This window comes from Micromys minutus (genome assembly GCF_963924665.1).
Source record: "Micromys minutus genome assembly, chromosome: X".
Classification (NCBI taxonomy): domain Eukaryota; kingdom Metazoa; phylum Chordata; class Mammalia; order Rodentia; family Muridae; genus Micromys; species Micromys minutus.
In genome coordinates this window covers 72346677-72356019 of record NC_137970.1, presented here as the reverse complement: position 1 = coordinate 72356019, position 9343 = coordinate 72346677, and positions in this window count along the sequence as shown.

Below are 9343 nucleotides of genomic sequence, written 5' to 3'. Positions count from 1 at the left end.
TTTTTAATGATATATTTCTAGCCAAGTATACTAAAAAAGATTAAATACTTGTGGGAGATACTTTATGTTTGGTGAGACTTCTATTTTGGACAAATATTTGGAGGGAGGGAGATGAGTGATTCATAAAAGGTCTTTTGTTCTTAGATTGGTATCTATGTTGCTTGGCCTGTTCTTTGTCTCCTTAACTTGAGATATCATTTTCCCAGATGAGATTATAAGTATAAAGCACCATTTTTGGCTTTAGCTCATGGCTTTAAAACATGTCTCATAAGTTTTCTCTGTATCCTGAGCATATTCACAGAATTCAAAGTATCAGCATACTTTAATATTGAAAAAGATTTAAAGAAAATTCTGCCGTGAATCTAGAAAATGAGGCTACAAGTGAGAGACTGTTAGCTTCCCAAGATATTTTGGTTGTCTGTAACTTACTCATTTTAGTCTGCACCTGAATGGAAAAAGACCTCAGTTAGAAGAGATCATATTGGCTATGTCTGATACCCCAAGACTCCTGATTTATGACACTCCTGTCCAGCCACTCACTGAGCTGAACATGACCTTGCTTGTTGACCCATCATATAGCTAGCCCCTTATGACCTGAGTAGTTATAAGAAGCTGACCACAATTTAGCATTGTGTGGTTCATGAACAAACCTGCTTCTGTTTGGAGAAAAAAAAAAAACTTGCTCAGTCTTGCAAAAACCAAAGGAAGTCTGGGTTATACAGCACACCTCAAAAGACTTGCAACTAGAGAAAAAATATTTTTCTTCTGGCATGCATGCAGTTGATGGAAGTAAGCCAATGAAACCCAAAGTGCAAGACTACATCTTCTTATTACTTCCATAATAATAGGTATATATTAAAACACAATGCTCTGTTTCTTTTGCCATTTCTACAACTAGAGTACCCAGTTGATTTATTTATATGGTACTCATAATGATATACAGCTCTTTGTGCTATTAATGTATAGATGAGTTTTAATGTAACAGTTATTTTTCATCATTGCTGGTGCATATTGCCACCAACTTACTTTAACATGAATTAGAGTCACTTCTGTAAATGTTGGAATGGAGTTCTTATCCACTTAATGTCATCTAAAACAAATATTCATATGTGTGAATAAAAGTAACAAGATATTATTATTACAATATCAGTGGTTGACTGATCTTTACTGACTCGAGTACAAATTATCATACTATAGGATTGTGATTTAAAGTGACTTGAAGACAAATCAAACAGAGAGAAATGCAGAATCATGTGTGAAAACTTACTATAAAAACAAGCTTCTAATCTGTCTGAAATGATAAAGCAATTTCTCGGTGGAAAAAATATTAATCAGTTGCAATTAGGGATCACTTCTATACTATAACAGTTGATTATAAACAGATGAAATTTTACATTATATGTGTAACTCAAGAGTCTACCTTTGATCATAGAAAAGAAGAGACCCTTCTTAATTTTAACAAATAACATGTCTAGCTACATATTAATTTAAATTTGATGAGTATTGATTGATTTTATAGTTGTATCCACATATTATTTAGACTTCATCAATTTCTCAAATAGAGTATGTGCTTCTGACTCTGCATATAAAATAATAAACATAGTTTAACACGGTTAACCAATTGAAAACCTACTGCATACTACAAGGATGTATAATCAAAGTTATTTTAAAAATAAGTACAGAGAATCATGTTAATATCATCTTTAATTATAAAATAACAACAGTAACACTGAGTTTAGAAAAAAACATTCTATCAATATACGCACCATAGAAATGCTACCATGAACTGGCTTATGGTAGTACTTCTATGGTGAGTATATTGATAGATAAAAGTTTAGTTATGTATTTATTATGAAGTATTTTATTAGAAGGATATTCAAATACAAATTTAAGTTCTCCAGAGTTCACATGTTGCAGTGAAAATATATCACACCTTGATTTGACAAAGAGTGTTTATGTGAGCAATTAATGCCAAATCTGTTCTCCTAGAGATTCAGAACTATTTGTGTACCTGCTGTAACATGAATATAAAAATAATTTCTTGGGTTCTTATGATTATTTACCTGTAAAATATTTCATTTTTAACCTCTGTATTTTTTCCTTACTTCTTTGTTTCTGTCTTCTATGTAATTGTATCCACTTGTGGATGACTGGCCTGAAAATTATTTTTTTACTACTGTATGTAAATGGAAAGAAAAAATTCAGGACGGCTGAGGTGGCAAACAAACATTCATCAAATCCTCTGACATCATTTATTGAGATTCCAAGATTATCACATTTTAATTTTCCACTCCTTTGGAGTTTGATCAAATAAATGCAAATTATTTAATAAATATGTTAATAAACTTCCCTAATACTCAAATGAATACTCCACTGAGAAAAGATTTAAAGCAAGTTCAGATGTTCTGAAGACCTCACTTTTATGCTAATAGATATTTAAATAAGAGATATTATTTCTTTACAATTACATGGATATTGCCATTTACACTCTCTGTAAATGGAATTAAATTGCCACATTTTTATTAAATACTCTGTATTTACATTTGAGATGCTATCCCTTTACCCTGCCCTACCATTTTTTTTTCATAATTTAGATCAGGAAATGTCTTCATTTACTGGCAAAAGATTGTATGTGTGATGCTGATCTTCATGGTCATTGTAAATGATTTTCAATATTTAATAAAAATAAATATCAACCTCTAAGATTTCAATGTACATAAAACTAAGCCATTGGTTTTGTGCAATTTTTACCAAGAAAAATTTCAAGAATATCAGAAGAATATTGAAATTTTGTTATTAAATCTACATTAAGACTTTGCTATTAAGATCTAAAATGCTGAATAAAAAAGGATTGGGGAATTTTTTTAATTGAACAACTTTATTTTAAAAAAACAAATATAAATGTACAGATTTTAAGCATTTATGCATAAAAGTATACGAATATGTTTCTGTCAGTACTTGATATTTAAAGGTTTGATAGTGTGCATTAAAATCTTACTAGTTACAATGAACATAAAGTACATGTAAAACAAGATGTAACCTGAAAATACCCAAAGTTTTCTTGGTGTGTAAAGATTAAGTATAATGTTTTGTTTTGTTTTATATTTTTGTTTTTTTTTGTTTTTTTGGCCTTTGGTTTTTTTTTTTTTTTTTTTTTGAACATCAAATAGCCTGTGAGTTGTTTCTGGGGTGTTCAGAGCTCACTGGGGTTAGTATCCTATTATTAGTGACTGCACATTATGTTTGTTCTTTTGTGACTGGGTTATCTCACTCAGGATGATATTCTATACATGCATTCATTTCCTTAAGAGTTTCATAAAGTCATTGTTTCTGATATCTGAGTAGTACTTCATTGTGTAAATATACCACAATCTTTGTATCTATTCATCTACTGGAGTACATCTGGGATCTTTCCAGCTTCTGGCTATTATAAATAGAGCTGCTATGAACATTGTGGTGCATGTGTCTTTGTTGTATGTGGGAACTTCTCTGGGGTATATGCCCAGAAGTAGAATAACTGGGTCTTCAGGTAGTACTATGTCCAATTTTATGAGGAATTTCCAGACTGATTTCCAGAGTTGTTGTACCAGTTTACAACCCCACCAAGAGTGGAGAACTGTTCCTCTTTCTCCACATCCTCACCAGTATCTGCTGTCATTTGAATTTTTGATCTTAGCCATTATGAATGGTGTGTGGTGGAATCTCCTGGTTGTTTTGATTTGCATTTCCCTGATGGCTAATGATGTCCAGAACCTTCTTAGATTCTTCACAACCACTTGATATTCCTCAATTGAGAACTTTTTTGTTTAGCTCTGTACCCCATTGTTTAATAGGGTTGTTTGATTCTCTGGTGCCCAACTTTTGAGTTCTTTGTATACCTTAGGTATTAGGACTCTATCAGAAATGGGACTGGTAAAGATTTTTCCCAATCCGTTGGCTAGTGTTTTGTTTTCTTGACAGTTTTCTTAGCCTTAGAGAAACTGCAATCTCATTAAGTCCCATTTGTCAATCTTTGACCTTAGAGCACAAGCCATTGTGTTCTGTTCAGGAAACTCTCTCCTGTGCCTATGTGTTCTAAGGTTTTTTCTACTTTCTCTTCTAATAGTTTCAGTGTACCTGGTTTAATGTGGAGATCTTTGATCCACTTGCACTTGAGCTTTTTAAAAGGAGAGAAGGGGTCTATTTCAATTCTTCTGCATGCTGAGTGCCAGTTGAACCAACACCATTTGTTGAAGAGTCTGTCCTTTTTCCATTGAATATTTACAGTTCATTTGTCAAAAATCAAGTGACCATATAGGTGAGGGCCCATTTCTGGATCTTCAATACTATTCCATTGATCCACGTTCCTATCTCTGTACCAGTACCATGCAGTTTTCAGCACAATTGCCTTGTAATATAGCTTGAGGTCAGGGATGGTGACTCCTGCAGATGTTTTCTTGTTGTTGAGGATGGATTTCGATATTTTAGGTCTTTTGTTATTCCAAAAGAAATTATACATTGCTATTTCCAACTCTATGAAGAATTGGGTTGCAATTTTGATGGGGATTGCATTGAATCTGTAGATTGCTTTTGGTAAGATGGTCATTTTTACAATGTTGATCCTTCAAATCCATGAGCATCAAGATGTTTCCATTTTCTGAAATCTTTCTCAATTTCCTTCTTTAGAAATTTGAAGTTCTTGTCATACAGGTCCTTCACTTTCTTAATTAGAGTCACACCAAGGTATTTCAAATTGTTTGTGATTATTGTCAAGGGTATCTTTTCACAAATTTCTTTCTCCGAATTTTTGTCGTTTGAGTAGAGGAAGGCTACTGATTTGTTTGAGTTAATTTTGTATCCAGCCACCTTGATAAACTTGTTTATCAGCTGTAGAATTTCTCTGGTATAATTTTTGGGGTCACTTACATACACTATCATGTCATCTGTAAACAATTATGTGTTTACTTCTTCTTTTCCCATTTGTATTCCTTTGATTTCCTTTTGCTGTCTAATTTCTCTGGCCAGGACTTCGAGTACTATGTTGAATAGGTGGGGGAGAGTGGGCAGCCTTATTAAGTCCCTTATTTTAGTGGGTTTGCTTCAATTTTCCCACCATAAAGTTTGATGTTGGCTATCGGTTTGCTTTATATTGCTTTTATAATGGTTAGCTATGGGCCTTGGATTCCTGTTCTTTCCAAGACTTTTGACATGAAGAGATGTTGAATTTTGTCAAATGCTTCCTCAGCCTCTAGTGAGATGACCATGTGTTTTTTTTCCTTTGAATTATTTTGTATTGTTGATTACATTGATGTATTTCTGTATATTAAAACTTACCTGCATTTCAGGGATGAAGCGTATATGATCAATGTGAATGATGGTTTTGATGTGTTCTTGGATTCAGTTTGCAAGGAAAAATGAGTTAGGTAGTGTTCCATCTGACTCTATTTTGTGGAATAGTTTGGAGAGTATTGATATCTGGTCGTCAATAAATGTCTGATAAAATTCTGCACTAAACCCATCTGGACCTGAGATTTTTTTTGGTTGGTTGGCTTTTGGTGACTGCTTCTATTTCTTTAGGTGTTATGGGATGATTTTGATGGTTTACCTGTCCCTGGATTAACTTTAGTATCTGGTATCTCTCTAGGAACTCATCCATTTCTTCGAGATTTTCCAGCTTTATTGAGTATAGGCTTTTGTAGTAGGATCTGATGATTTCTTGAATTTCCTCAGTTTCAGTTGTTACTTCTCCACTTTCATTTCTGATTTTGTTAATTTGGATACTCTCTCTTTGCCCTCTAGTTATTCTGACTAAGGGTTTATCAATCTTGTTAATCTTCTCAAAGAACCATCTCTTGGTTTACATGATTCTTTGAATGGTTCTTTTGTTTCTATTTGGTCAATTTCTCTACTGATTTTGATTATTTCTTGCAGTCTTCTCCTTTTGGGTGAATCTGCTTCCTTTTGTTCTAGAGCTTTCAACTGTGCTGTCAAGTTCCTAGTGTATGCTCTCTCCAGTTTCTTATTGGAATCACTCAGAGCTATGAGTTTTCCTCACAGTACTGCTTTCTTTGCATCCCATAGGTTTGGGTATTTTATGTTTTTGTTTTCATTAAATTCTAGAAAATCCTTAATTTCTTTCTTTATTTCTTCTTTAATCATGCTATCATTTAATAGATCATTATTCATTTTCCATGTGTATATGGGTTTTTGTTGTCTTTGTTGTTATTAAAGACCATCATTCACATCCCCCTTTCTTCCCTACAGCCCCTCCCAGTTTCTCTCTTATCCCCTCAAATTAATAGCCTCTTTTCCTATATTATTGTTACATATACGTGTGTGTGTGTGTGTGTGTGTATGTACCCACAAATACTTAATTACAACCTTAATAATGTATTCGTATACTTTTATGCCAAAATGCTTAAAATTTGTACATTTAAATAAATAAAAAAAAAAGACCAGCCTTAGACCATGGTGATCTAATAGGATGCATGGGAGTATTTAAATCTTCTCATAAGTATTGAGGCTTTTTTTGTTCCTGATTATATGGTCAATTTTGGAGAAGGTGACATGAGGTGCTGAGAAGCAGGTGTATTCTTTTGTTTTAGTATGAAATGCTCTGTAGATGTCTGTTAATTACAATTGGTCCATAACCTCTGCTACTTTAACTATGTCCTTGTTCAGTGCCTGTTTCCATGATCTGTCCATTGATGAGAGGATGGTGTTTAGGTCTCCCACTATTATTGTGTGGGGTGTAATGTATTTTATGAGCTTTAGTAGGGTTTCTTTTATGAATGTGGGTGCTCTTGTATTTGGAGCATACATGTTAAGGATTGAGAGTTCCTCCTGACAAATTTTCCCTGTAATGAGTAAAAAGTGTCCTTCCTTATCTTTTTTGATAACTTTTGGTTGAAAATCTACTTTATTCTATACTAGAATGGCCACTCCAGCATATGTCTTGGGGCTGTTTGCTTGGAAGGTTTTTTCCCAGCCTTTTACTCTGAGATAGTGTCAGTCTGTGTCTCTGAGATCAGTTTCCTGTATGCAGCAAAATGTTGGATTCTATTTATGTATCCAGTCTGATAGCCTATGTGTTTTTATTGGGGAATTGAGTCCATTTATGTTAACAGATATTAAGGAATAGTGGTTGCTGTTTCCTGCTATTTTTGCTTTTAGAGGTAGAATTGTGCCTATGTGTCTTTCTTCTTTAGGCTTTCTTGCTTAGTTATTTTCTTGTTTTTAATAGGATGTAGTTTCCCTCCTTGTATTGGATTTTCCACCTATAATTCTCTGTAGTGCTCGGTTTGTGGTCAGATTTTGTGTAAATTTAGTTTTGTCCAGGAATATCTTGGTACCTTCATCTATGTTGATTGAGACTTTTCCTGAGTATAGATAGCATCATGGGCTGACTCTTGTGTCAGCATGATGTCTGTCCAGGATTTTCTAGCTTTCATAGTAGGGTGGAAACCAAGACCCTATGGCATTGCTCTTACTCCCCTGAAACAAAGGGGGGTGCACTTTCTGGGTGCTCAACCCAGACCTCTCTGCTCCCAGGCTACTCGAAGTGCAGTCTCACCAGTCCTGTGTCCCTGGATCTCCGCTGTTCCTGGTGGCAGATGGCTTAAGTGCCTGTTCTGCATGCACGGGCCTGTTGGGTGGAACCCAAGACCCTATGGCAGTGTTCCTGCTCCACTGAACCTATGGGGGGCGCACTTTCCGAGCACTCAGCACAGACCTCTCTTCTCCCTGGCTAATTGCAGTGCAGTCTCACCAGGCCTGTGTCCCTGGATCTCCACTGTTCCTGCTGTCAGATGGCCTGATCACCTGTTCCGCATGCATGGGCCTGCCAGGTGGAAACTAAGACACTAAGGCAGGGTTCCTGCTCCCCTGAACCAATGGGGGGTGCACTTCCCATGTGCTTGGCACAGACCTCTCTGCTCCCCCGGCTACTCACACCACAGTCTCACCAGGCCTGTGTCCCTTGATCTCCCGGGGCATATTTTTTGATAACCCTCTGTAATCAACATCATTGGATTTTTCCCCCACTCATTTTCTCTAACGAGATTTTTCTCTCTCAATAACATGTTTAGTCTATAACAATATATTTTGGTACCATTTTTACTATATACTTCGTCATATAATAATAAAATAAAGAATAGGATGAGCTTTGATTCGAGGCAATTCTGGATTTAAATTCTGGCTCTAATGATTATGAACTGTTTTGGAGATACATCATTTCTATAACTATTCATATCATCAATTATTTTAACTGGAATATTGTATGCATATCATTTTCATTCTTTAAAATGTTATGGCAACAAAAATATACATATACTCTACAAATAAATGTCCAGAATAGATCAAGTGTTCAAAATATTACATGCTACTATTGCATTATATTCATTCTAACTCATTTATTATCTAAATTTACCTTTCTGCATTATATATAATTACATATAATTGAACTAAACTGGTTGTAAGTGCATAATTTCTAAAGTCTTAAAATTATATAAAATTTCATATTACATTTACATTGGGTCAAAATTCTCTTGTATTCTTTTGCTATCAATATACTCCCTGTAAATGTAATATCTTTCACTGCACTTCCTTTTAAAAGTGTGTTTTTGTGATTCATATTCTAACATAATTCATATTGTATGTAAACTTTTGTATCTGCTTCTTATAAGGTAAATATTGAGTTAATAATTAGCCAACTTATTGTAGTTGCTAAATATTTTATGGCAGAAACATCATGTTTTTTGAAAATATTTCATTATTACAATTCAATGAATAAACGTAATGGGCTTTTTACCTGATCATCATATTCTTTTCATCTTACCCTCCCCAATATTTCAATTTGGTGAACTCATACTCCCATGCTCTTTTCCAGCTATATTTCATGTATGAGAGAAAGTATGATATTTGTAGTTGTGAGAATCTTAAATTTCATTTAACATGATTATCTCTAGTTCCATCTATTTTCCCTTGAAAAACATATTTTCTTTTTTATGTCTGTACAGGAAAACATATAGCTATATTTTATTAATCATTTGTCCACTGATGGACATAATTGGCTGATTCCATTGCTCAATATCTGTATTATGAATGTTGCAGTGACAATAGTGATTATTCATATACTTCTATAATAATCATAATTTGATTACTTCTGGTATATACCTATTATTTGAATAAATGGATCACATGAAAATTTCTGAAAATTTTTAATTCTTAAAAAAAGCACCATACTTATTTGTATGGTATCTGGAGAAATGTACATGACAACAAGTAACATATAAGAGTTCTTTTCCAAACAGTCTATAGTTTTAGTTCTTTTTTATATTGTTTACAATATCCATTCTTACTATGG